Source organism: Leucopleurus acutus (assembly GCF_964270905.1).
Source record: "Leucopleurus acutus genome assembly, chromosome: 2".
Classification (NCBI taxonomy): domain Eukaryota; kingdom Metazoa; phylum Chordata; class Mammalia; order Artiodactyla; family Delphinidae; genus Leucopleurus; species Leucopleurus acutus.
This window is the reverse complement of record NC_139143.1, coordinates 137,774,203-137,802,016: the sequence shown is the minus strand read 5'-3', so window position 1 is coordinate 137,802,016 and position 27,814 is coordinate 137,774,203. Positions and strand designations below refer to the sequence as shown.

The window sequence follows — 27,814 nt, the reverse complement described above, 5'->3', positions numbered from 1 at the left end:
AAAAGTTCCCACTTTGAACCTCTACAAATTGTATACAGAGGATTTAGCATTTACTCAATAATAACCCATGTATCTTCTGTGAAAGGGGATATTACAATGAATAAGTCCCTGTCCTCAAGAACCTTGGGACTGCACAGTGGAGGGAAGTCTACAAAGGAATTGAAGCACAAGGCAGAAGACAATGCCCTAGAAAAGAGGATCACACACCACTGAAGCACTAAGTATACACATGCCTCTTGTTGGGGGCTGGGGCGGAGAGAACAGGGACATTTGAAGGGGCCTTGAAAGCTACAGAATTGTAACAGATAGAGAGCATGAGGCACAGGCAAAGTCCGTGGAGGAGGAGGAGGCAGAAAAATATGAGGAATGTCTGAGGCACAAATGCAAAATAGTGAACAATCTACTTTGGCACAGAAGGAGAGAAATGGGAGAATAAGCTGAAAAGTTGAAATCTTATGACAAGGAGCCTGGAATACTACAGTAAAGTGGAATTTGGACTGTTTTCTGTGGGGCTTCCAAAGGCTGCGGTCAGGGAAATTCTGTGACCTGAGTCAAGCTGCAGGAAGATTATCCAATGTCTGTATGGAGGACAGACTGGAGAGAAAGGCTGGAAGCAGGGAGCCTAGGCTGGAGATTACTGTGATCCCCCAGGTAAAGAAAAGCTAGGTCAGAGGCAGGGAATGGCGAGAAGACAAAAAAGCCACACGCTGGGAGGGAGCACTGAGAGGGCCTGGCAGACTGCTGGACTGGGGGACGGAGGGGGTGCGGGAGGGGCGCAGCAGGGCGAGAAACCAAGATGACCTAAGGCAGGGGTCAGCAAACTTGGGCCCACGTGCCAAATCTGGCCTCTTGCATGTTTTGTACAGCCAGGAAGCTATACAAATTTTTACATTTTTAAGTGGTTGGGGAAAAAATAATATTTTGTGACAAGTGGAAACTCGAATGTCAACGTCCGTACGTAAAGTTCTCCTGGAACACAGCTACACTTGTTGGTTTACACGTTGTCAATGTCTGCTTTAGTTCTGCAGTGGCAGAACTGTGGAGTTGTCACAGAGTGGCATGATCCTCAAAGCCGAAAATATTTACTGTCTTCCTCTCTACAGGAAAAGTTTTCTGACCACTGGTTCTGATGGTGGTGAACAGAGGTAGTACTAAGAGGAACAGAGAAATCATCCACTGGGTTGGCTGGGTCAGAAAAAGAGATGATATTAATTCTGGAGCAGTTAAATGGGAGGTGTCAACAAGACATGTAGGTAAGGGAGCCCAGATGAAATGGAAAGATCATCCCACTGTGGGGCCTCGGCACCTGCTGCTCCCTGCCTGGTACTCTTCCTCCAGGTCATGGCATGAGCTGGCTCCTGCTCATCATCCATCATTCAGGTCTGAGCCCAAATGTCATCTCCTCAGAGGTAGCCCCTCTCCCACCCACCTAAGCATTCTCTACCAATTACCATACTTAATTTTCTTTATCGCACGTAACAGCACCTATTTATCGCCAAGTTTAACATCTTAGAATGTTGGCCCCTTAAGAACAGGGCCCTGCCTCTTGTTCCCCACTGTGTCCCCAGTGCCTTGGCCAGTGCCTAAAGCTGCTCAGCTGGTATTTGGGGAGGTAGGGAGTGCAGAAGAAGAAATATGAATAAAAGGGACAACTGGAGCACAGGTGAAAGCAGGTCATCTGCACAGTTCTAGGAATAAATAAGATCTGCCGTTCTCAGAACCTTTAGGAAAGTCTGTATTGGGGGCGGCGAGAGAGGAGAGGAAGAGAAGACACCAAAGAGAAGAGAGCAAAGACACAGACAGAAAGGAGAGAAGTATTGTGTCTCAGAAGCCAGACAGCAGTGGGGTATGGGACATCTTTCAGGAAGGGGGTGTTTAGCAGCATCAAATGCTTTAGATAACAAGCACAGAAAAAAAGCCTAAGTATGACAGCAAAAAGTCACTGGTGACCTCAAAGAATAAGTCTCAAGTGTGTGGAGGTGGCAGTCAGGTTGCAAAGGGTTAAAGAATGAGTGAGTGGGAGGAAGTAAGGCTTTCAAGGCATTTGGCAGCAGAGGGGGCAGAGGTGCTCCCGGTGTGGTAGGGGTGGGGGGATCCTTCTGTTTTTCATACAGTGACTCAAGTCTGACCTCACCAGCCTGCCTCTCGGTCCTCTCTGCTCCAGCTGCAGTGTTGGTTCCACCTCAGATCCTTTGCGCACGCTGTGAGCCTGCGCTAACAGGCTCCTCACTCTCTTAGCCTGGCTAACTCCTTCACCCTTCAGACTCCAATGTAAAAAAAAAAAATGTGTCACAAAGACCCCCTCTTCTTACTGCCCCCCACCTCTGCTTTATACCAAACTAAGACATCTCTCCAGGTACTCAGCATAATTAAAACAAACAGTTGAATAATTGTTGAGTTATTGTGTCTTCCAGTAGCAAGGAACCTTCTGAGGGCAGAAATCAGGACCGTCTTGTTCTCACATAATATGCAATCTACAGATAATTGTTACATAATGGAATGAACATGAAAACCTGAGAGCGTTTTTGTCTCAGCCAGTTTGTGCATCCCAAGTGGCCTACTTCACAAATCCACATCAAGTAGGCTTACAATTTACGTTCAGGCCAGTCTGGCTTCCTCTGACCTCCCCTTCCTACTTCTGACCAACTGAGATGGGGTGTTTTGGAGATACCACCAAACATCAAATGATTTTCCCAATTAGGTAACTGATATACAGTGATTAGCAGACCTGCCTAAAGTTTTACAGATGGCTTTACTGGAACAAAATCGTTCAGAATATTAAATTTAGGCATTAAGCATCTTCCTTTTTTAAGTCTGTACTTTGTGAACTAGCCCTAAAATGGGTTTGCAGGTGTACCTGGCAAAACATCCAAACATCCAGTGCACTTCTTTACTGTATGAGTCACATCTGTCTGCCTCCCTGTGTGTGATCAATTAAACTAGTTTAATAACAAGATTTTTCACTCGGAAAATATACATTTGGTAGATTGTTTTCTCCCTGATATTTTTCTTCTGTCTTTTCTCTCACCATAACATAAAAGATTATTTTAAATTCTACTAATTGAAAAAAATTGCTATAATTTACAGCCTTGCTACAGTTGAGCTTAATTAACTGTGCAAATAAGCCTGCAGATATAATTGTGCTTAACTGAATGAACTGTTGTCAGTTCTAATACCCTTAAGCCCTTTAAAACACCATTAAAAACAAGAGTTGCATTAATTACAAATTGTTCTTATCTATTCCCACTTTATACATTTGAACTTGTCTGAATTAATGTACCTGAAATTAATAGACCTAAATTTATTCTTTTAAATACCTACAGGTCAGCCTGTTCACTATTTGAGCTGGACTTCCCTACCTACTGCACCCCCCCACCCAATAAAAATTAGGGAGTTCTACTGTTATTTTCCTTCTCAAATAGAAAGACAAGGAAAAGAGACAGCTAACGTCTTTGGTATCAAAGCACATGGGATGAGACTATCATCAAGAGCTCTTTTCCAACCACATGACAACTACTGTTCTTGAGAATATGAATAAATGCAACATAAACATTACTAAGAAAGAACTACAGATATATTCAAAATATGACTAGGAGGAAGGACCAGCTTTTTGTACAATTTTATATTTGGGGTAAATCTTGTTTTAGGAAAATGCAACACATACATGGAAAAAGGAACTAATAAAACAGCATTCAGGGGAAACAACATATATTTAAGAGTTCTCTTACACTTTTATAATTCATTAAACAGCAAAACTCCATAGCATATTATCTGATTTATAAGATTTTAAATTTCCACTCAACTCTAAAGACACCATTTTACAAACAGGTATGCCTGTGCCTTTCTGCCAACAGCTCACCGCTCGCTAAGTAAACTGAATCAGGGAGAGCAACACAGTACTGACTTTCCTGGGAAGTCTAGTACATTCCTACCAAATTATATACCTTGGATGGCATTTAAAGTAAAATTAAAAACACTTCGTTTCTCATTTTTTCTTAAAAATAACTTACCTACCACCCTGGTGCGGTCTATATCTCTTCTAGATTTGAGAAACTGCCTTCTTTAGGTGCCTAAATGTTTTTGACTTATCCATTTCTAACTGAAGCCTTTGTAATATAGAATGTATCAGCTACTCTTTGTTTTGCATTTAGTGGGTCACACTTCCCTACCATCTTAAGGCATTCTGAATATAATCTGAGCTCTTTGTTTTTAACACAAAGCATACTCACCAATCAGAAGGAGGAAAAAAAAGAGAGCGCACGTGCTAACAAATGTTTAGCTCACAACATGTACCTGGCACCATTCCAAAATCGTTAGGTGTATTTAGGTGTAGTCACTCAATCCTCAAAACAATTTTAGAGGTAGGTACTATCTTATCTTCATTTTATGGATAAGGAAACAGGCATAACTTGCCCACGTTCTTACAGCTAGGATCAAACCAACAGTCCAGCTCCAGAGCTTCCAAAAACACAGATTATGAAAAACAAGACTAATCTACAGTAAATCAGTCTGTGTACCATCTAGAGGCGTAATTTAGTTGAGCTGATTTAGTCCCCCGCACCACCCCAACTGGTGGGTTCCAGCTGTTACCCCCTTCTCCGCAGATAGCCACAGCTCCCCTTTTTAAGTTTTGCAGAGGCAGCTTCCTCTTGCAGATCTCTCCAATCACTTACCCTGAAGAATGAAAGCTCCTTCTGTGAAGCAAAGATTCCTCACTGGGTTTTAACACTGAAGAAAACCTCTTCTTCAAGCCTGTCCTGTCGCAATCCTGACTGCAGCTTCTTACTCCACCCCCACCTCTGCCCACCACTTGCACACCTCCCAAGCCCTCAGGCTGCCCTTTTCTGCTAGAGTCCAGAACTATATGGCCTCATTTCCATTATGCTCCACAACTTGACCTCTTCTCTTCTTAATGGATTGGTCATTATCAACACCACTTACTGTACTGTACTGTGAAAGTGACACCTTCAATACGCTAAGGTATTTACGATGGCATTCGCCCCTCCACTAAATGGCCCCACCCAAGGTGCTTCACTTTTTGAGTTACGGCTCTGCTTTTCATAAACCTCTCCTCATTCACTTCCAATATAAAAATTAACACTGCCTGCCTCAGAGAATGTTCCTTCCTGTATTCATCCTCTTAACAATTCCCATCTCTTGTGTTTTTGTATTTAATCTCCTATTGACTTGAAAACCAGTTAGGTAGATTGTCTACAAATCCTTTATAAATTAAAAGCAAACCAAAAATAAGTTTTACTCTACTATAAGGAAAGCATATACAGACTTCATGACATCTATTTTGGCTCTAAGCATTTTCTATTTCCTAGTAGCCTTCTAACAGTTGATAAGTGGTGGATAAGTAAGGAATGTTTTCTGTGATGGGGAGGATGAAGAGTTGCACAATGGTCAAATGAAGCTGACCCTTTATAGAACTGTCAGTGCTTCACAGCTGTTGCATTTTTTAATGATGTTATTCTTGAGCTCAAAAACTGTGAATGGCTTCCCATCTTCCCGGTTCATTCGTTCAACACAGGTCACAGTCCCTGACCTCACACTGTTCACGGACTTGTGCAGTCTTCACAGTCTGGCCCCATCCTGAACGTCCAGCCCTACCTCCTTCTGCTGCCTCTCAGTACCCTGCTCTAGTCACAGTGGCTGCCATGTATAACCTGCAACTGAGAAACTCTGAACAGGCTCAAGGGTCTTCCACTAGACTGTAAACTCTATAAAAGCAGGATTTTTGCCTGTTTTGTTCTGTTTATTCACTCCCTGAGACTCATAGCAGGAGCTCAAAAAGTATTTACTGAATGAATAAATGGATGAACAAAATGCTGTGTGAATATTACTGGTAAGTAAATTCAGTTACCACAGATTAAAAATATCTGAACAAAGACCAGCTCTGTCTTCTGCCTAGAGTAGACTTAAAGAAATTTTCGTTTTGCTTCTAAAGCAGGTCTTGCCTCAGGATCGGCAGTTTACTCATAGAGCACCAAGGAAAAATGTGTGCCCGCTGCCAGCTGTTAAGAATCACAGATCATAAAACCTCAGAAGTAAATATACCACAGAAATGAACTTAAAGTTTTATGCTTTCTTGTTGCCTCAAACTGCCAAAAAAGCTGGTGCACTTCAGAGGAAAGAATACTCACAGGAAGTAGTTTCCTGCCCCAGAAACCCGGTCATTTCAACATGGCAGCTGTTTAAAAGCCCATGTTACCATAGGGTTTCGGGACAGGAAGCAATAGTGGCACACCTAGCTGAATTCAGGGGAGAGCAAGAAGCAGAGAGGAAACAACATGCCAAACAAGAACACGGCTTGGAGGTTAGCCCGCAAAGTATAAAAATAGTGAACCAATTCCTCTAATGTTTCCTATAATGTAACTGCCCGTACATCATATTTATTAGAAAAGAGAAAATGAAGGGCATAGAAACAAACAGCACCTTCCTTGGTCACTACTGCCGCTTTTTTCATCGTTAACTCTTCTTCCAATATAAATGATTCTAACAGAAAAGAAATTGCTAAGAACGTTATTGTCCTTAAATGGAAAAGGGAGTAGACCAGGGATGACTCTTCTCCTGTGCTTTCTACTTTCCTCTATGTTCTAATTTTTTTATGAGTTTTCCCTCATTATAGTGAGAAAATAATCTTTATGTTTAAAAAAATACAGTTGGGCTTCCCTGGTGGCGCAGTGGTTGAGAGTCCGCCTGCCGATGCAGGGGACACGGGTTCGTGCCCCGGTCCGGGAGGATCCCACATGCCGCGGAGCGGCTGGGCCCATGAGCCGTGGCTGCTGAGACTGTGCATCCGGAGCCTGTGCTCCGCAACGCGAGAGGCCACAACACTGAGAGGCCCACGTAACGAAAAAAAAAAAAAAAATACAGTTAAAAAATTTATGTTCTAATAATTACATAACTACATTAAATAATTCCTCTACCCAAAAAAATGAATAACAAAGAATTCAGTAACATCAAACCATCCAATCTTGGCATTCAACATACTGCCTCAACCCCTTTCCTCCTCAACGACCAGTATATATAACAATTCATTTGGTTTTAAAAAATCGTGTCTTACTGACAACAGACTTGTGGTTGCTGAGGGGGAGGGGGGAGGGAAGGACTGGGAGTTTAGAATTAGCAGATGTAAACTACTATATATAGCATGGATAAACAACAAGGTCCTACTGTATAGCACAGGGAACTATATTCAATATCCTGTGATAAACCATAATGGGAAAGAATGTAAAAAAGCATGTCTCTATGTGTATCACTGAGTCACTTTGCTGCACAGCAGAGACTGGCACAGCACTGTAGATCAACTATACTTCAATAAAAAAAAAAGTCTTCACAATAGTTATAGTTATAATTTGCATAGCACTTCAGTTTCCATCATTTACCTAGTTTTTCCCAACAGCTTCGTGAGATTGCCAAGATGGATATTTTTATTTTCATTTTACAGATGAAGAAAACAGGGGCCTGAAGTGAAGCAGCTTGCCATGACAGAAGCCAGGATCTTCTCGTTACCCACCTGGCATTCCAAAACAGGATTTCTCAAGACCAGCACTATTGATATTTTGAGCCAAATAATTCTTTGCTGTAGGCGGCTGCACCGTGCATCGTAGGCTGTTGAGCAGCATCCTTGGCCTCTACCCACTGGATGCCAGTAACACTGCCTCCTCTCAACCCCACCCCGCCCCCACAGTTCTAACAATCAAAAATGTCTCCATAAACCTCAAATATCTCCTTGGGTGCACAATCACACCCAGCTGAGGAACACTGGTCTAAAAGAGTCTGCGAGGTTCTTTCTGGCATCTTTATTCTATGATAAGGCTCCACAGAACACTGTACCACCATAAGTCAGACCATCAGAAGCTGCTTGCTCAGCAAGATTCAGTAATTAATCAACTCCCTATCCACTTAAAACAATTTTTTTAAATGTGGAAATGAACAAGAAAAACTTCCTTGTAAATAAATACTCACATCTCAGATGATAAATCTTCTAAAAGCATACGACCTCATTAGAACATAAGTATATACATAATAAAGATATATAAAATAATGTGTGTGGGGGGAGGAAACACTTAACAGAGGAGTCGGAAAACAGACCTTGGTCTTTGTTAATAAACCTTATTAATGCAGTTGTACCTTAGTGTCCACTCTATTAAAATGGGTATAAACCTATACATTCTCAATACCTGCTCCAGCTGGGTTTCTGTCCAAATATATGTGTTACTTCCAGCTACTCAGAAGAAACTGAGTGATAACTTCAAAACATTATTAGAATCTGTGGTCTGCAGTTGAAACCACTAGTGTTTGTGAACCCAGAATCTAAACTGGCAGACCTCACTATCCCATTTAAAAGCACTCAGCTTAAATTTCTTCATGCCATTTAATGAGTCTCTTCCTGCAAAAGCAACTTTGCCCTCAAAATTCCTTACTTTCTACCAGCTTTTTAGCAAACGCTTGAATTGAAAACATTTTGCAAGCTAATTCCCCTTAACAACTCACATCTGTAAAAGGTAGATACCAATTGATCAGAAAGATAATTACAAGTACATATAGAACATCAGCCAAATTGCTATTAAGACTGACTAAATTACAACAAATTGAAATGTAGTTATATTTCGGGAAATGTTTGAATTATTTTGTCTATGTATGTATAGTTTATTCACCCTCTATCATCACTTCCCAATAATAATAAGCAATTAGTATACTGTGGAATAGGGAAACTAAACTGGCTTTATTCAACATGGAGTGTCACACTGCAATCCTAGTATTAAAAAAATACATTTTTGTAGCTATTTAGAGAAACTAAGATACGGTGTAAGTGCTTAGTTAATATGACATGCAAAGTTAAAGAGGTTGTGACTATTCCTATTCATAATGTCCACAATCACGCAGGTACCTGCGTCTTTAAATGTGATCTGGATCTATACATAGGAGACATTTTCTCCATATTACAATGCATATTGTACCCAAAGTGTCTGGTACCCTTGTAGCCTCCATTAACCTTCACCACAAAGTACAAAAGAACACATTGATCCTTCAATAAAAACGACTGCCTGGTCTTGAAAAACATCAGTCACCCAAAGCAGAGGCAGAAACAACAAAAATGGAGTTTCGGAAAGAGAGGAACAAAAATGTAATCAATATAAAATGTTCATCTTAAAAATTTTTTCCACTGTGTAAATGCCCATAACTCAAATCTTTTTTCTGAAAAAAAAAAATAGCCAACAATCAAACACTCCATGATCACATCTAGTTGTTTCTGCATTACACTCATCACTTAACTATGTCAGGTTTTTAATGCTTTCCTCCCCCCAAAAAAGTAATAACAATTTTATACAGCTGTAAACTCCTGCCACTGAGAAAAAAGCCCTGCACTCTTAAAAAAAAAAAAAAAAGTCAACAGCATGTATCCAACCAGGGGCATAAGACAGCTCACAGCCACGTATTAAGAGAAGTGGCACGGAGGATGGGATCCTCTTTCCCATGGACACACAAGAATTCGCAAAGAATATACAATCAAAAAAACAAAAAAATGTGCACAAACACCTGGCAATAATCATACCCTTTATCTAGTCCCCTAGAGAAGTTCCTCGGTAAACACATCCAAGGCGCCCACATCCCTGGAACCTAGGGGAGTGACCTGAGAGGGGTGTTTACTAGTCCTGCTAAAGCGACGTCTCCCTCTGATGCTTGGCGACGGCGTGCGGATGGGGTCTGAGGAGTTACACATGGAGCCAGAGACCAGCCCCAGTTTCGGTTACTAGTCCCTTTACAGCAGGGCTCGCAATTCCCCGAGTGGCTCGCTCTCACTGTTCCTCTTCCCTGGCCATCTCGCCCAGTGAGCGTCTTTCAGACTTTCCGCCCGCTACCTGGGGCCAGTGTCCCAACAGAACCTAAAAGGAAACGGGGCGTCTCCTGAGTCCCCAGACGCCCCCCTGCCCCAAACTGGGCCCCAAATCCCAGAAACTTTCCCTCGCTGAGATGGCAAAGAAGTCAAATGGCTAAGACGCTCAGCATCCGTCCTGAGGCCTGAAAAATCCTCCTTCCGCTCCCCGGCAATTCTGTCAGAGGGCTGGCGGTCAAGTTCTCGGTGCAACAGCGAGGGACGTCAAACCTCAAGCCCGCGCCTGTATCTCAGGGTGGTATAAACAGGATGTCAGCGCGTCCCAGGCTTGTTGATGAAAACTTGGTGTGCGCTCTGGGGGAGGGGGCAGCGAGCCTTAACCTTTCCCCTTCGGACCTGGGGCCCCTGGCCCCCGACCTCCCGGCACCGGCCGTCTCCGCTCAGCTGGAAATCCCCCGCCTTGCCCGCTCGCCCCCACCCCGCCCCGGCCCGGCCCCCAGGTCCAGAGCCACGCTCGAGGAGCGGCCCCGGGTGCGCGACGCGCGAGGCCCCAGAGCGGCGGCCGCGCCTCCCGCCAGCGCCCGGCTCCCCGCCCCTAGCCTCCGGGCGCCGCAGGCTTCTCTACCTCCAGTAGTGACACTCACCACTTCCGTGTGCGCCTGGGCCGGGGGGCTCCGGGTCACTGCGCGGGTCAGGGTCGGGCGGCCCGCTCCCTAAGCGGCCAGCCCCCCAGAGCCCCAGCGTACACGCACCGGGGTCTGAGGAGGGGACGCAGGGTGGGCTACCAGGGCTGGGGCGCTGGGCTCGGCAGTCTGCGGCTGCTTGCTACTCCACCGCCGCCGCGGCCTGCGCTAACCGCCTCCCGCCTCGCCCCGCGGCTGGCCCCGCCTACCACCGCGCGGCCGGTCCCGCCTCCCCGTGATGTCACGCGCGGCTGCCCCCGGAAAGGGGGGCGGGGACCGCGGTGAAGGCGGAGGCGGCGGCACCGCCTCCGCGCAGGACCCAGCGCCTCTAGCCTTCGCGCCCCGCCCCCATTCGGCTTCTCTCACTCCCCCAGCCCTCACTCGCTTCTTTTCAGCACGTATTCTAGAAACAGCAATGCAAGAATGAGAGATCTGCGAGCGCAGAAAGTGAAATTGTCAGGATTTGGCCATAGGTTTACCCGTCTCGAATTTGGAGTGCCCTTCATCATATCTTTGTGCGCTGCGATGCATTTCTCACAGTCCTCTGCCCCTTTTTGCCACCGAGCAAGAGATGAGCTTGTGAAGCATGAGAGTAATAGGAACTTAAGAAATTAACCTTCCAACGTTAACAGGTTACTTCACGTCCAACCCATTCTGTATTTCAAGGTCTTAGAAGTTTTTTAAAAACTTATAAATACTAATAAAAACATTTGTTGATATCTAATGTGTGTCCAGCGATTTTCATTTTTTACTAATAATTCCTCAAAGTAGGTTTTATCTTCCTTTTATCTTTGAGGAAACAAGTCTTAATTATCTTAGTTAAGGTCACACTATAGCCAGATTCATACCTCATAGGCAGTCTACGACCAAATCATGGTGATTTTACTTCCTAAATATGTCTCCAGTCCATTTGTTTCTCTAAGTGTTCCGACAACATGATCCTAGCTGCCACCATCTCTCATCTGAAGGACCACAAACATCTCTTAAGTTGTCACTCTGTATTCAATCCAGTCTCCAATTAATTCTACAAAGTGAGCTTTTAAAAATTCAAATGTGTTCCACTCACCCCCATGCTTAAAATACTCCAGTGCCTTCTCCCCGGAAATCCTTGGATGAGAATCTGCCTAAGCTATGCGTGATCAGATTTCTGCAGCTCGGTTCACTGCTCACTGAGGCTTCCCCATGTGCCCTGACTCCACCAACCCTGCTGGAGGATTCCTGGACACTTGAAGAGTTACTGGCAGCTTACTTCACATGGAGCAAGTGCTGGGTGTGGTACGTGGTGCGTGAGAAGCGCATTCGAATCTGGAATTCTGGGGTTTAGTTCTGGCTCCCACCATTAACCACCTGTGTTACCCGAAACCAGCGGACCCCAACCTTTTTGGCACCAGGGACCGGTTTTGTGGAAGACAATTTTTCCACTTGCGGGGGGAGGGGGGAATGGTTCAGGCAGTAATGCAAGCGATGGGGAGCCGCAGATGAAGCTTCACTCACTCGCCTCTCACCTCCTGCTGTGTGTGTGTGGAGGGATGTTTGAGGACCCCTGCCCTAAACAGTTCACAGTTTACTCATAAGAGTTGAGGGGCAAAAAAAAAAAAAGAGTTGAGGGGCAGACTAAACAATCTCTAGGGTGTCTTCTGGAAGGAAACAGCAAAGATAACAGAGAAGAAAAGAGAATCAAGTGGGGAAGGTCAGTCCAGCTGCCTACCTTGTGGGTGTTTGAGTGAATGTCTTGCCTCACCTGCCACTCAAGGCTGTTTGCTTTATTTTCTTCACCTGTGAAATTGGGATAATACCTTCCTCATAAAGACTATGCCAAAAGTGAACTAAGGTAATGCCAGGCCTGACACAAGTGGTGGACTTAGTAAGTTATTGTGATTTTTTTTTTTAATCAAGCTGGGCCTTAAGGAACAGGTGGGAGTGATATGAGTGGAGACTGAAACATGAAAGAACAGTATTTCAGGTAAGGCAAAGGGTACAGAAAAATGAAAGTCAGAAAAGCCCGAGAACAAATCTGGTTGCTTTGCGGGGCTCATGAAATGGAATGAGCAGAGGTCCTTGGTTGAGTTCAGATCCATTCCACTATACCAGGCATTGCACTGGGTCCTGAAGATTCCAAAAACAAGACCCAGTTCCTGATGTTACTGAACCACGTTTGTTTGTCGGAAGCTCAGCAAGCCAAATGCTGAGGCACCAAGGTGTGCAGCAGAGAAAGGGTTTATTCACAAGGCAGCCAAGCAAAAAGATGGGAGAATAAATCTCAAATCTGCCTCCTCAAAGGGGAGGAGCTTGGGATATTTCAGAAATAAGGAAGCAGTGTGGTCTTAGGCATGGGGAAAGGTGAGATAATCAGGTCCCGCACAGGAGTATCTGAATTACATGCTTCTTCATGGCCTGCACGTTCAAAAATGTAGGCACTTGGCATGATCTGAGGGTACAGTTGTTGGCCCTCTGACTTCAAAAGGTTATTTATGGAACACTTGCACAGACCCAGTTTTAGGGTCAGTGGTCCCAACCAGTCTTAGCCAGCTGGAGCTCAAACTAAACTCAGCTGACCCCAAGTTCCTGGAAAACAACTTGGGCAAACATCTTACTGTTTAGGCTATGGGAAGCTTGGAGGGTATGCAATTTGCAACAAAATAATTAAGGCTTGCTCAGTGAAGGCAGGCTACAAGCAGAGGGGGGTTTTAGCAAGCTGTTAAGACAAGCTAAGGAATTTCTGTTAGTTACCAGTTTCTGTTAATCCTATGGGGCATGGTTTCCTTGTCCTCTGGGTGCTCACAGTTTAGTGGAGGAGATAGATAAGCAACCATTCAGTATGATTCATGCTCTTCTAAAAGTGATCAAGAGAAGAACCATGAAACCCAGCCTGAAGAAACCGAAAATAAAAGAAGCAGCTACAAGTAGCAGGTAGGTTACAGGAACCAAGGAGAAAGTGGCACATTCAGGCAGTAGGAAGTATACGCTGTGTGACTGGGGAATAAGAAAAGAAGGGCCTTATGCAAAAACTTCTGCCCAAAATAAATAGTGTGTTTTTGAGGTATGTAAGCAGATTTTTATTTGAGAAGAATCACTCCAGGGCAGGGTTTCTCAACCTCAGCACTACTGATATTTGGGGCCAGAAAATTCTTTGTTATGGGGGGTAGGGTTGCTGTCCTGTGCACTGTAGGATGTTCAGCAACATCTCTGTCCTCTAACTACTAGATGCCAGTAGCAACCCTCCACTCTTCCCCCTCAACTCCCCAGTCCACCTGGTCCACTTATGACAACCAAAAATGTCTTTAGATATTGCCAAATATGCCTTGGGGGACAAAAATCATCCCCTTTGAGAACCACTAATATAGGGATAATGTGGAAGATGGATTGGAGGGCAAGGAGATTAATCATATAACATAGTAGAACTTCAAACTGCAAGTGATGAGACCAACATCTAAGGCAGTGGACCAGGGAGGGATACTGAGAAGTTGTCAAAAACCTGAGGAGATAGAATAGACAGTGGGTGATGACTGCTTAGATCTGGGTGCTGAGGCAGAGGAAGGAATTTCACATGATTCCCAAATTCTCTAAATTAGTCGACGAGTTGACCAAGGATGCCACCAACTAAATTGGGCGAGGAATTCAATTTTATGTTTGAAAATAGAAAAGCTTTTAAAGGTTACTCTATAGGGAATATACAGGAGAGAGAGAACAGTGTAAAAGGAGGAATAAACCTATCTCCTTCTAACATGTCATGTGTAGCAAGAAACCTACAATCTGCTACAAATATTCATCCAAACTGAACCAAACTAAATATAATGAAGTAGAAGCCTCTTATTAGGAAATTCTCTTAAAAAAAAATCATCCAGCCAGCAATCATACATACATAGGTTTCACACATAAATTTTCATCAAAAGAGCATCTGCTCACCAGTCTTTCTCTGCAAAAGCTGTTTCCTAGATTACAATGGGAAAATATATTAGATTCCAACACTGAGGTTTGCCTTTAAAAGGTTATACCAGTGGGCTTCCCTGGTAGCGCAGTGGTTAAGAATCTGCCTGCCAATGCAAAGGACATGGGTTCGAGCCCTGGCCTGGGAAGATCCCACGTGCCGCGGAGCAACTAAGCCCGTGCGCCACAACTACTGAGCCTGAGCTCTAAAGCCCGCAAGCCACAACTACTGAGCCCACGTGCCACAATTACTGAGCCCACGTGCCACAACTACTGAGCTCACGTGCCACTACTACTGAGCCTGCATGCCTAGAGCCCGTGCTCCACAGCGAGAAGCCACGACAATAAGAAGCCCGCGCACCACAACGAAGAGTAGCCCCCACTCACCACAACTAAAGAAAGCTTGTACACAGCAACGAATACCCAACACAGCGAAAAATAAATAAATTTATTTAAAAAAAATAAAAGGTTATACCAGAGACTTCCCTGGTGGTGCAGTGGGTAAGGCTCCACGCTCCCAATGCAGGGGGCCCAGGTTCGATCCCTCGTCAGGGAACTAGATCCCACATGCCACAACTAAGAAGCCCCCATGCTGCAACTAAGACTCAGCACAGCCAAAATAAAATAATAAATAAATATTTTTAAAAAAAGGTATACCGAACAAAACTAAACTAAAATACCACTGTACAAATCATAAAATTCTGGAAACTAAAAAAGAGAGGCAAAATCACCTCAGATTTTCTTGCAGTTATTTTTTCACTAGGGATATTTTTAATATAAGCATAATCATGGTGTACATGTAATTTTGTAAATGTTTCCTTAAACTTATTTTAATTTATAAGCATTTTACTTATAAATGCTTACTACAGAAGTTTCATAACTAATGACTTTCTCCATGCAAATAACCTAAATAATAATTAAATATATAATATTTAGATAATACCTTAGGAGGGATTCACAGAAATGTAATTATTGAGTCAAATAGACTGCATAGTTTTAGATTCTTGATTCACAGATTCATAATGGCAAGTCACTTTCCAAGAAATTTCCATGAATTTACACTGCCCTAAAAAATGTACACAATGTTAGGTTTTGTAACAATGGACATTTTAACATTTTAAATGGTTTATAACTTTAATGTTTTAAAAATATACCTTGTTGGGCTTCACTGGTGGCGCAGTGGTTGAGAGTCCGCCTGCCGATGCAGGGGACATGGGTTCGTGCCCCGGTCCGGGAAGATCCCACATGCCGCGGAGTGGCTGGGCCCGTGAGCCATGGCCGCTGAGCCTGCGCGTCTGGAGCCTGTGCCCCGCAACGGGCGAGGCCACAACAGTGAGAGGCCCGCGTACCGCAAAAAAAATATATATATATACCTTGTTGCTTTAATTTTGAATTTCCATGATTGTTAAAGAGATTAATAATTTTCCCTATGCTTTCTCACTAGTTTCTGTTTTTCGTGTTTCTTTTAATTTACCGATGTGTGTGCCGGTGTGGGTAGGGGAAATACAGTCTGTTTTTGTTCTTTGTCCACTACAGTATCTTCTATCAATTTGTAATAATAGGATCTTCAATTAAAATAGCAATAGTTTTTCTGTCATGCTTTTGATATGTATTTTTTCAGCATACTATTTGCTCTTTAAAAAACTATGCTTGTAAAAGTTTTCCGTTTTCTTGTAGTCAAGCATGTTGAATTGCTGTGGGTTTTGGGTTTGTTGTCTGTCTGTTCGCATTGTGATATCATCTGTGATTCTTTAGGAAATTATCCTCTCTTTTTAGGTTAAATAAATGAATACAACAAATATTTGGTGAGTACCACTATGTACCAGGCACTATTCTGTCCTGCAAATACAGCAGTGAAATAATACAGAAGAGGTTCCTAGTTGGGGAGCATAGTTGAAAACAAGTAAATGAATAAATAATTAAAATAATGCCAGTAGTGATACATGCTGAGAAAAAAACAAGATTTAAGGGATAGAAAGTAAAGGGAAATGGCATGTGTTCATTCTATATTACTCTAGGTTTTATATAGCTAAATACTTTAAATATCCAATATTTAAACCATCTAAAATTTCAGTGGATGCTCTGAAGTGTCTAAAGTACTATTTTTTTTACAATCAAGACTGTCTTTTATGTTGAAAATATAGTATTCAATAAATGTATGCCCTTCATTTAACAATCCCTCTCCCTCATCCCACCCTCCAAAAAAAGGAAAAGTAAAATTAAATGTTAAATCTTTTACCTCGAAACTAAACCTAGATGGTAACTGGACAGATCTTCTATATGACCTCTGATGCACTGAGTTAGGCTCCATCTATGATGGTGAAATGATTACACTTTAAGAGATCCTTTTCCACTGCTTAGTACCATGAATACAGCAGACCACTGAAAATACTTACTCATAAGGATAGACTGAAAGGAAGAAAAAGAGTCTGATTAAATGTAATAGGAAGGAAACTATATAATTTTTTACTTAGAAGGAACCATGCATGACATGTAGTAGAAGATAAATAGATATTTACTAAAAGTATAATTCAATGAAAGAAAAAAGATGAAAGCAAATGAATCATATTTATGCTTATGAATGTGCACTTTATTTATTTATTTGGCTGTCCCGGGTCTTAGTTGCAGGATGTGGAATCTTTTTAGTTATGGCATGTGGGATCTAGCTCCCTGACCAGGGATCGAACCCTGGCCCCCTGCATCAGGAGCGCAGAGTCTTAACCACTGGACCACCAGGGAAGTCCCTGAATGCACACTTTAAAACCTTTTCAGACTAAAATTACTGAGGGGATACTGTCTAGAACAGAACTTTGATGTCTCAAGGCACATTTTAAAACCTTTTCAGACTAAAATTACTGAGGGGATACTGTCTAGAATAGAACTTTGATGTCTCAAGGCATCACACATTTGATACGGTATTGATTCTGCCCTCAAATTATTGCTTGAGATAAACCTTGATCTGATTTGAACTGTCTCAGCCCACTCCTGTAAGACATGAGATCCTTCTTCCTCAGATACTTCGACTCTCATAAGATGATATCTCTGCCCTCAGCCCAACTGTCCCATGGCCTAGTCGTAAATTTGCCTTTGGAGTAAATGTGAACCTAAGTTTGAACTTCACCTCAGCTCTGCCACTTCCTAGCTGTGTGCCCCAGGCAAGTTCCTAAAATAATCCTTAGTTTCCTCACATGTAAAATTGGAATAATATTACCCAGCCCATTTACCTCAATAAATGATTATGAAGGTTAGGTAAGAAGGTGTATACAAACTCACTATTCCAACCACATTACAGTGCATGGATGGCCCTTAATTAGCTAGTTACTAGCTGAGGAGCATGTATTAGTATAATTCCATCAAGAAACAAGTATGACAATGTCCATCAGCAGATGAATGGATAAAGAAGATGTGGTTTATATACACAATGAAATATTACTCAGCCATTCTTAATGGTTTAGGTGAATGTTGTGTCCTTCAGGCCTCCCATGGAACATAATGCTCTGGTGGGTCTTCCATAACATTTCCCTTCTAGTACGCCCCTCCAACTTCTTAATCCTTCCTCTGCCTCCTGCCAGGGCAACTCAGGCTTCTCCACTTCACTCAGGCTTGGCCATCACTTTCTCCAGGCTTCTAACAGCATCCCATAGTGACTTTGTCTCAACCTCTAAGGTCCCCGCTAAAGTAAATCCTCTGTCTTGAAAAAGGACCCTTAGGTCTGAGCTCCAGAAATATTTATCTTCTCTCTCTTTTTTTAAATTGGAGTATAGTTGATTTACGCTGCTGTGTCAGTTTCTGCTGTACAGCAAAGTGAATCAGCCATACATATACATATAACCCCTCTTTTTTGGATTTCCTTCCCATTTAGGTCACCACAGAGCATGGAGTAGAGTTCCCTGTGCTATACAGTAGGTTCTCATTAGTTATCTGTTTTATACGTAGTAGTGTATGTATGTCAATCCCAACCTCCCAATTCATCCCATCCCCTTTTCCCCCCTTGGTGTCCATATGTTTGTTCTCTACGTCTGTGTCTCTATTTCTGCTTTGCAAATAAGATCATCTATGCCATTTTTCTAGATTCCATATATGTGTGTTAATATACTATATTTGTTTTTCTCTGACTTACTTCACTCTGTATAACAGTCTCTAGGTCCACCCATATCCCTGCAAATGACACAATTTCATTCCTTTTTATGGCTGAGTATATACTTCTCTTAAGCAAGGTTACTTATCCCTTATGTAACTGATTACGTTTCTCCCTTTGATTGTTAGGAAGCTCAGAATCAAATATTAGTCATATATGTATAATGTATAGGAACTTATAACACATACTTCATATACTATCCTAACAACAGTTTCATCTTTGCTTTCACTTATTTTCACTTCACACTGACTCTTCCACTTGTATTTATTCACTACACTATCTGCTCAGCACTGTGCTAGGTACATATATATCATCTCATTTAATCTTGGCTTCCCCTCTTGTGGGATCTTGGGCAAGACACTGAATTTCTATAAGCTTTGATTTCTTCATCTGTAAGTGAAGATAACCATAATGTCCACTTCATAGGGTTGTCACGAGGATTAATAATGATAGTTAACATCACTAGTTATTAGAAGATACTCAAATTTTTTTGTCTAAAAAAATTAAAATATCTCATATAATTATTTTATAAGATGTTAATGTAGTAATATCTGAAAAGATAAACATCAGTTTATCATAAAAACACTCAATATACGGAGCAGAATAAGTATTACTAATCTTATTTATTATGGCTTTAACCTAATTGAAGATTTCTGTGGTTCCTGTAATTAACAGCACTATAACAGAATCAATAAAGCTAAGCTATAATGAATGTTAACACAGAAGGGCTCATTTATGGATTTTTTTTAATATAGGACAAATGAGATGATGGCCACCTCAGAAGGCAGTGAGCCCAAGGATACTTTACTACAAAATTTATTCAGTTTTACAGGAATATCAGATTGCTTTAGACTGACTTACTAGCTATAATAATGAGGCTTATTCTACCCCAGGGACTTAGTATACTGCATTAATAATGAATACACTTTGAAGAAATGCTATTCTAACAACTAAGCTTAGTGCCCTGGAAAGACCACTGGAACAGAAAGCAGGAAACTTGAAAGCAAGTAAGCTCTACAACAGACTACAGAGCATAAGGCAGTCTATTTAACCTCTCTGAACTCACATTTCGCCTGGGTTAGATCACATGATCTTCTGCTGCCTGCCAGCCTCAAAATGCTATGCATATTTATTTCTTAACCTCACAGTAGCCATACAAAATTTACTGGCCAAGAAATCAGATTTGCATTTGAAGTGGAAAGCCTAAATTATATGCCCAAAAGCAATAGGAAGATAAATTACAGCTTAACAAGAATTAGATTTGATTCCTTCCTAATTTCTAATTTTCCGTTTCTTTGGTACAAGAATGATATCTAGGAATCTTATAATCTCAGAGGTCTATGCTACCCAACAATTCAACTCAATTCAGCAAATAGTTAATCAGTACTAATATTTGCCAAGCACACACTAAGTTCTCAAGTTTCTGAGAATATGATGCAGGACACATATGATCAGTAACAATCAACTGAACAGCCATGTGCATTAAGGTACTATATGTACTCACGCTCAGGCCACTGAGCGTGGCCGCCTCTGTCCAAGGGCGGCATGCTTCCTGCCCTCAGGGACTGTAGTATGTAGTGAAAAAGGAAAGAAATCCGTCAAAAAATAAGTGATCAAGTGTCAAATTTGCTGATACAGGTAGGAAATGTCATAAGATTTCAGAGACAGGACACATCACTGAAAATCCTGGTAGGCTTCCTGGAAGATGAAATGTAAGCAAAACCTTGAAGGATACTGAAAAACAGAGAGAGAAGTGTTAGGCCTATTTAATGGGTACCTATAGCCTTCTCAGAATTGTTAAGATTAGATTTAATTTTATGTGTGAAATGCGTTTGTGTTGTCTTCACTCAATTTTAGGTACCATGACAGCAGAAACCAGGTATCATATTTTTGATTCAGCACAACAGATATTTATGGAGTGCCTACTATGTGTCAGGTACTGTAAGTTCGGAGGGGAGGAAAAGTCAAAGAAGAAAAGAGAAAGGAATTGGAGAGATAAATCAGAAGTCTGCCTCTCAAAGATCTGGGTAAACTAGGTTTGAACCCCCAGCCTTTACCTGGCCTGCAGAAGTATAGACCCCTTTCAAGAGCTGGGTAACTTCCACCGCCCCACGTCTAATGTGTTCTGCAGTGTTGAAACGAAACCTGGCCTCTTCCTGGTTTTCCCTTCAAAGGCACTCCTACAAAGCTGCCTAGGTTTAGTAGCAATCGCTGGAGATGTAGGTAATTGTGGGGAGGAATCACAGCTTTGCTGCGCTGCTGGCTGCTCTCTTCCCTTTCCCTCTGCCTTCTCTCCTCTCTTTTCCTCGCTCACTCCATCCCAGATCGGCCCCACGCATCTCAAATTCTCCCTGTCTTAACACAGTAAGTCGCCTCTCCTCCAACAGCCAGGTCCTTGGGTCTCAGCTTTGTGCCTCCAGCACTCCCCAGCCTATTCCATTACACCGAATTTTCCAAACCTAGATGCTTCCATCCCCAAGAGGAATTCTGGCACCAGCTATTAATAGACAGTGAAAGTTTCTCCACCTTGTTACGAAGAGCTAAGTGCACTGGAGACTCTAAGAGAAACCTGAAGTACTACGGAGGGACAGAAGGAGGACGGAGTGCAGGAGACAGGTCAGGAAAGGTTTCTTGGCCCCTTCTAAGCGGTCTCTCTCTCTCTTCCAAATTCATGCAGTATTGATTGCCTGCATCACTCCTTGGACTCTTGCCCTCTGTTGCCTTCTATGGTTATTTCTCTTTCTATCTGTCTGTGTGCTTTGTCTCCCAGACCAGATTTTTTGCAGCTTCAACACAGCAGCTTTTCCTGTTCCTCCCCAGAACTCTCATGGGTATAATAGGCCTCACTGGTGGGTCTGTTGAGTCTCAACCTGCGGGAGCTGTATGATTTGCCTCGTTTGACACTACCGTCCCTAAATTTCCCCCCAAAAGGCCACCTGGTAGGAGGTTTTTTTTCTTTAATTAAAATAAACTCTAAGAATATATTGATTATTTAACCAATTTGCTTGAGTTGTCTGGGGATGCTCATTCATGTTACACCAACCAGCAGCTGAAAAGGACTAACGTGTATTGAAGTACCCCTAGGGACCAGCCACCTGGCTTCAATTCTCACAATCATCTTTTGAGGTAAGATTAGGGAATTTACCAAAAGTCACACCACTACAGAGCAGGAACTAGAATTCTAACCCAGGAATACCTAGCTTCAAAGTGCCCATTCTTTCCACTACCCCCATCCCTAAAATAATAATGCTCTTTAGAGACATCTCTAAAAATAAATAACGTTTCTGTATTAAAAAGAAGAGTGGTTATTCACTATGATATAAACTAAACAAGACCACCCCAATAGTTAGGGTCCTGGAGTAGTAGAAAGAAGTTGACTCCATGAGCTTGAACAGGTGGTTTCACCTTTCTGAGCTTCAGGTTACTTATCTGCACACACACAATCTCACGGAGTTGATGTCGATGTCAACATTAAATTAAATTCTATATCTATATAATTAATTATATATAATTAATAATGTAATTAATTTTATATATATATATAATACCTGGTAAGCAGTGTTAAGTGGGACTGCTTTTCCTTCTACAGAATGTAAAATGGGAGTTGACACAGAGGTCTGACATTCAGCTTAGTTGGACATGTGCTTTTTTCACTGGGTTAACACATTATTTGGGAGGGACATTAGCTGAATCACACAAGAGCATATTAATCACTAACTCAACGTCAGCCGACAGCAACCGCAGTTCTTGGAAGTAAATTCACACTGCTGTCAACATCCTTCGAAGTCCTTCTCCACATTAACTACCGCTGCCTCCTAAACAAGGTACTTTCAGATAATTGCTATCGGCCCAGGTAGGTGGTAAGAGGGTTTAACGTATGAGCACTGTAAAATGGGAGGAAGTTTTGGGAGGCTGGTGTGGGGAGATGGGACCACTCTTCCCAGGCCCTCAACTATACCAAGTCCAGCTGGCTTGTGTTTCTAAGAGCACAGACTCAGCACTGAATTAGAGCTAGGTTTTAGTTCTACCCATTCCTAGTTATGTGACTTAGAGTTTTAAATTTCATTTTTCTCATCTATAAAGTGGGGATGATAATAATTTCTATTTTCCAAGGCTGTTGTGAAGATTAAGTTAAATAATGATTTTAAAGCACTTAGTACAATATCTGGCACATTATAAGCCCTTAAAAAGTTGGTTATTTTTTTATTAGTAACAGGGAGCATAGCCTTGAAGTTCTAAGATGCCGGGCAATTAAAAAAAAAAGGAAAGAAAAGAAAGGCTCCCTGTTGCTGAAGGATCAGGTTCAATGGCACAGTCAGGCACACAAAGTCTACCATATCGGACCCCAAGCCTCTGCTTTACACTATGGTTACCTGTACACACTCTGCGAAAACCTCCTTAACTTCCAGAGGCAAGCAGAATTCCTCCTTTAGTTTCCCAGAGTACTTTGCATATACTTTTGTACTTTCCCTTATCACAATATATTCTATTTGTTTGCATATCTGTCTCCACTCTACCCTACCCCATCCCAGGCGGTGAGTTTCTGGACAATGGAGACCATATACCATCTTTGTATTTGCAGCCATTAGGCATTCTGTAAGTCTTAGTTGGATGGATGATGGATGGATAGATGGGTGGATAAGGAACATGGGACAACAGTGACTTGGTAAAAGAATTGGGAAAAGGTACCCAGGGAACAGGGCAAGACAGTCTTTGCTTCATAAATGTTCCTAAGCCTGGGTCTGAGCAGAAGTCTAGAGGACATGACATTGGCAGAATTGTTTGCCTGATGAGGTGGTTGGGCAATCTATGCCTTCTAGGGGAAGCATGAGCCCATGGTGACTGCTGTCAAGACCAGTATCAGGCAGAACACCTTAGTTACCAGGGAGCCAAGGCAGGATGATGCCTCTAAGTTTTCCAGCAGCCTTCAAGGTTAACATGGTTAAGCAATTAGGAGTAACAAGTTTTTCCAGGTGCGGTCAATTGCCAGCAGGGCAGACAGACTTGTGGACAGAGACCATCTGCCCTGTGATTATGTTCACTGTAAATAATGATACACAAGATCTAGAGATAGTAAGGGGATATGCAGTGTGATCCCAACAGAGGACAGACCATCTGAAGATAACATTTCAAAGTACCTAGAATATAAATTATTTTAGAACATAAGGCAATAGAAAGGGAGATTTATATCTTGACTTTTCAGGAATCATTCTATTTTCATTTTATTTTATGCTTTTTGTTAAAGGCAACTGAAGTGATAATATTTCATGATTGATCATTTATTCTGTGCTTCATACTTTTTTAAAAAAGTGATGTACTGGAGTCAGCTCCCACTGGCTCATGAGAGCACACTGTGTACATTTCTTCTCCTCTACACCTTAGATGGCTTCACAATGGTATCTTTAAATCAGCCAGGAGTATTTACACCATGGAAATAGGCAAACACTACAGATCAGGGTTTCCCACTCCCACTTTCTCTAAGAGCTGATTCTTTTTTTTTGGCTGCATTGCACAACATGTGGGATCTTAGTTCCCCAACCAGGGGAACAACATGTGGGAACCTGCGCCCCCTGCATTGGGAGCGTGGAGTCGTAACCAGTGGACTGCCAGGGAAGTCCCCTGAGAGCTGATTTTTAAACCTTTACCAGCACACCACTGGCTTTACAATGAATGATCCCAATTAATACTCCCAACACACCTATTTTATAGATGGGAAACTGAAGTTTAGAGAGGATAAATAATGAAAAACTTATTACAAACTTTTTGGTGGCAAAAGCAGGATTAAAACTGACACCATCTGCCTCCAAAGTTGATGCAGTTAACCATGATGGAGGGAACACTTACCAACTCATTCTGTAAGGCTAGCATTACACTGATACCAAAGGCAATAAAGACATCACAAGAAAAGAAAATTACAGGTCAATATCCTTTCTAGATGCAAAAATCCTGAACAAAATAGTAGCAAACCAAATCCAACAGCATATTAAAAGGATTATACACCATGATCAGGTGGGATTTATCTCAGGAATGCAAGAGTGGTTCAACATAAGGAAATTAATCAATGTAGTAAACCACATTAATAGAACAAATGTAAACAAAAATTATCATCTCAGTTGTCACAGAAAATGCATTTGACAACATCCAACAACCTTTCATGATACAAACATTCAGAAAACTAGGAATAGAAGGGAACTTCTCCAACATGATAAAGGTCATTTATGAAAAACCCACAGCTAACGTCATAATAGTAAAAGACTGAAAGCTTTCCCCCTAAGAGTAGGAACAAGACAAGAATGCCTACTTGCATCACTGCTATTTAACACTAGTTGAATAGTGCTATTCAACACTAGTTCTAGCTAGAGGAAGTAGGTGAGAAAAATAAATAAATGGGAAACAAATTGGAGAGAAAGAAGTAAAATATCTCTATTCACAGATGTCATGATTCTACATACAGACAATTCCAAAGAATCCACAAGAAAGCTACTAGAGCTAATAAAAAAATTCAGCAGGGTTGCAGGTCACAAAATCAACACACAAAAATCAGTTGTGTTTCAATACACCAGCAATGAACAATTCAAAAAGGAAATAAAGAAAGTAATTCCACTAGTATTCAAATAGCATCAAAAAGTATAAAATACCCAAGAATAAATTTAACCAAGGAGGTGAAATATTGTACACTGAAAACTCTAAAACATCTGGAAAGAAATTAAGGAAGACCTAACTAAATGGGATAACATCCATGTTAATGGATTAGAAGACTTCAAATTGTTAAGATGGCAATACTACCCAAAGTGATTTACAGATTCAACACAATCTCTATCAATATTCTAGCAACCTTTTTTTCAGAAATGAAAAAAACCCATCCTCAAATTCATATGGGATTGCAAGAGGCTCCAAATAGCCAAAATAATCTTAAAAAGGAAGGTCAAAGTTGGAGGACTCACAACTGATTTCAAAACTTACTACAAAGCTACAGTAATCTAAACAGTGTGACACTGGCATAAGGATAGACACATAGACCAATGAAAGGGAATTGAGAGTCCAGAAATTAAACCCATACATCTATGGCCAATTGATTTTCCAGAAGAGTACTATTTTCATTCAATGGGGAAATATTAGTCTCTTCAACAAATGGTTCTGGAACAACTGGATTTCCACACGCAAAAGAATGAAGTTGGAGCCTTATCTCACATCATATACAAATATTAGCTCAAAATGGAACCATAAAACTCTTGAAAGAAAGCATAGGGGTAAATCTTGGTGACGTTTGGTTTAGCAATGGATTCTTAGATATGACACCAAAGCATGAACAATTACCAAAAAAAATAAAATAAAATAATGACTTCCCTGGTGGCACAGTGTTTAGGAGTCTGCCTGCCAATGCAGCAGACACAGGTTCGAGCCCTGGTCCAGGAAGATCCCACATGCCACAGAGCAACTAAGCCCGTGCGCCACAACTACTGAGCCTGAGCTCTAGAGCCCGTAAGCCACAACTACTGAGCCCACGTGCAGCAACTACTGAAGCCCGCGCGCCTAGAGCCCGTGCTCTGCAACGAGAGAAGCCACTGCAATGAAAAGCCTGTGCACCACAATGAAGAGTGGCCCCCGCTTGCCACAACTAGAGACAGCAACAAAGACCCAAAACAGCCAAAAAAAAAAAAAAAAGATAAACTGGGTTTCATCAAAATTGAAAACTTTTGTGTGTCAAAACATATTAATAAGAAAGTGAAAAGAGGCAGCCCAACTTCCTTGGCTGGGGCAGCAGCCACCACCACAGGGCCCAGCTGAGCACACTGGGCCACACGGTGCTCTCCCCAGCTTGGTTCCTCTATAGCCCTGCTATCCAGCACTGGGCCCCAGCCATTACCTTTGAAAGCCTGGACATCAAGTTCTCACTGTGGCTTATCGATGAGGAGATCATCCGCCGTAACACCCAGTGGTTCCACTTACAGCCCCATTACATCTTGGGCCTCCTCATAGGCCATCACATCTACTTTTCAGCTCAAATCCACCAAAATCTTACCATTGAGCCCTACACCATCTCCAGCCATGATGAAAGGGCTTTAGTGGACCTGGTCATCAAGGTTTACTTCAAAGACACCCAGCCCAAGTTTCCCACTGGAAGTAAAGATGTCCCCATACCTGGAAAACAAGAAGATTGGAGACATCATTGAGTTCCAGGGCCCAACCTGGCTGCTAGTCTACCAGGGCCAAGGAAAGTTTGCCATCTGTCCAGACAAGAAATCCAACCCCATCAAGAAGTGAAGTCTGTTCACATGATCACAGGAGGAACAAGCATCACTTGGATGCTACATGTGATCTGTGCCATCATGAGGGACTTGGATGACACTGTGTGCCAACTGCTCTTTGCCAATCAGACCAAGAAGGACATTTTGCTGCAGCTGGAGCTGCAGCAACGAACATTCCACTTGCTTCAAGCTCTGGTACATGGTAGACAAAGTCCCTGAAGCCTGGGACTACAGCTCAGGCTTTGTGAACAAGGAGATGATCCAGGACCACATTCCGCCCTGGAGGAGGAGCCTCTGGTACTCCTGCCCCGAGCCAGTATGCCTGCCTACCCAACCTGGACCACGTGGGTCACTACAAGGAGCGCTGCTTCCCCTTCTGATGGCTGGGCACTGGCAGCATCACACCCTGAACACTCACCATGCCCTGTCCTCAACTAGTCCTCCTCTGCCAATGTTATTTAATGCTGTGGGCCCAGGTTCAGTCTGGCCTGCCTATGCCCTGGGTGGTCACCCAGCTGGGCTGACCTGAGGGGTCCCCTTGGAAGCAGAGCTCTGTTTCAAGTGGGCCACAGCTGGCAAACTTTAGGGCAAGTTCCTGTCTGGTTCTCACTCAGTCCTGTCCCTGTCCTCATGACTCTTTGTCTCTCCCTTCTTGCCCTCTTCTCCTATTACAGGGATGAGGCTGCCATCACCATGCCCCACCCAACCCTCCCTGCGGGGGTCCACAGTCTGGAAATAAACATAAAAGTAGGGGCAGCCCAGAGCTGCAGGTGCCGGGACTGCCCCCAGCCACGGTCCTTGGACCTTTGCCTGCCACCCCTCACTGTCTGCCTCAGAGCCACGACTAGGCCTCAGCAGCATCTCATACCACATGAGACAGGGGACACCAAAAATTCCTGGCGGGGAGTGGGGAGGGGTGCTGCGGGTGAAAGGCTACCTCCCACCCAAGGGCCCAAGCAGGCCCCAGCCA

General features: G+C 42.6%; 1 protein-coding gene and 1 pseudogene across 7 annotated transcripts in view; one reads left to right on the top strand and one right to left on the bottom strand.

Annotated features, from left to right (window-relative positions):
- The window catches only part of JAK1 (Janus kinase 1), a 234,087-nt gene that overhangs the window by 130,152 nt on the left and 76,121 nt on the right, over positions 1-27,814 (bottom strand). The window contains exon 1 of one of the 6 annotated variants that reach the window (XM_082833850.1): positions 10,492-10,692. The exons of the other annotated variants lie outside the window; for them this stretch is intronic. The gene's annotated coding sequence lies outside the window, so the exon portion shown is untranslated. Of the gene's footprint in view, positions 1-10,491; positions 10,693-27,814 lie in introns of those variants that run through there. 6 annotated transcript variants of the gene reach the window in all.
- Positions 10,769-27,224, top strand: LOC309974565 (NADH-cytochrome b5 reductase 3-like; annotated as a pseudogene). The gene is made up of 5 exons: positions 10,769-10,928; positions 11,619-11,805; positions 13,315-13,440; positions 21,059-21,211; positions 26,430-27,224. The product of its transcript is annotated as an NADH-cytochrome b5 reductase 3-like (transcript).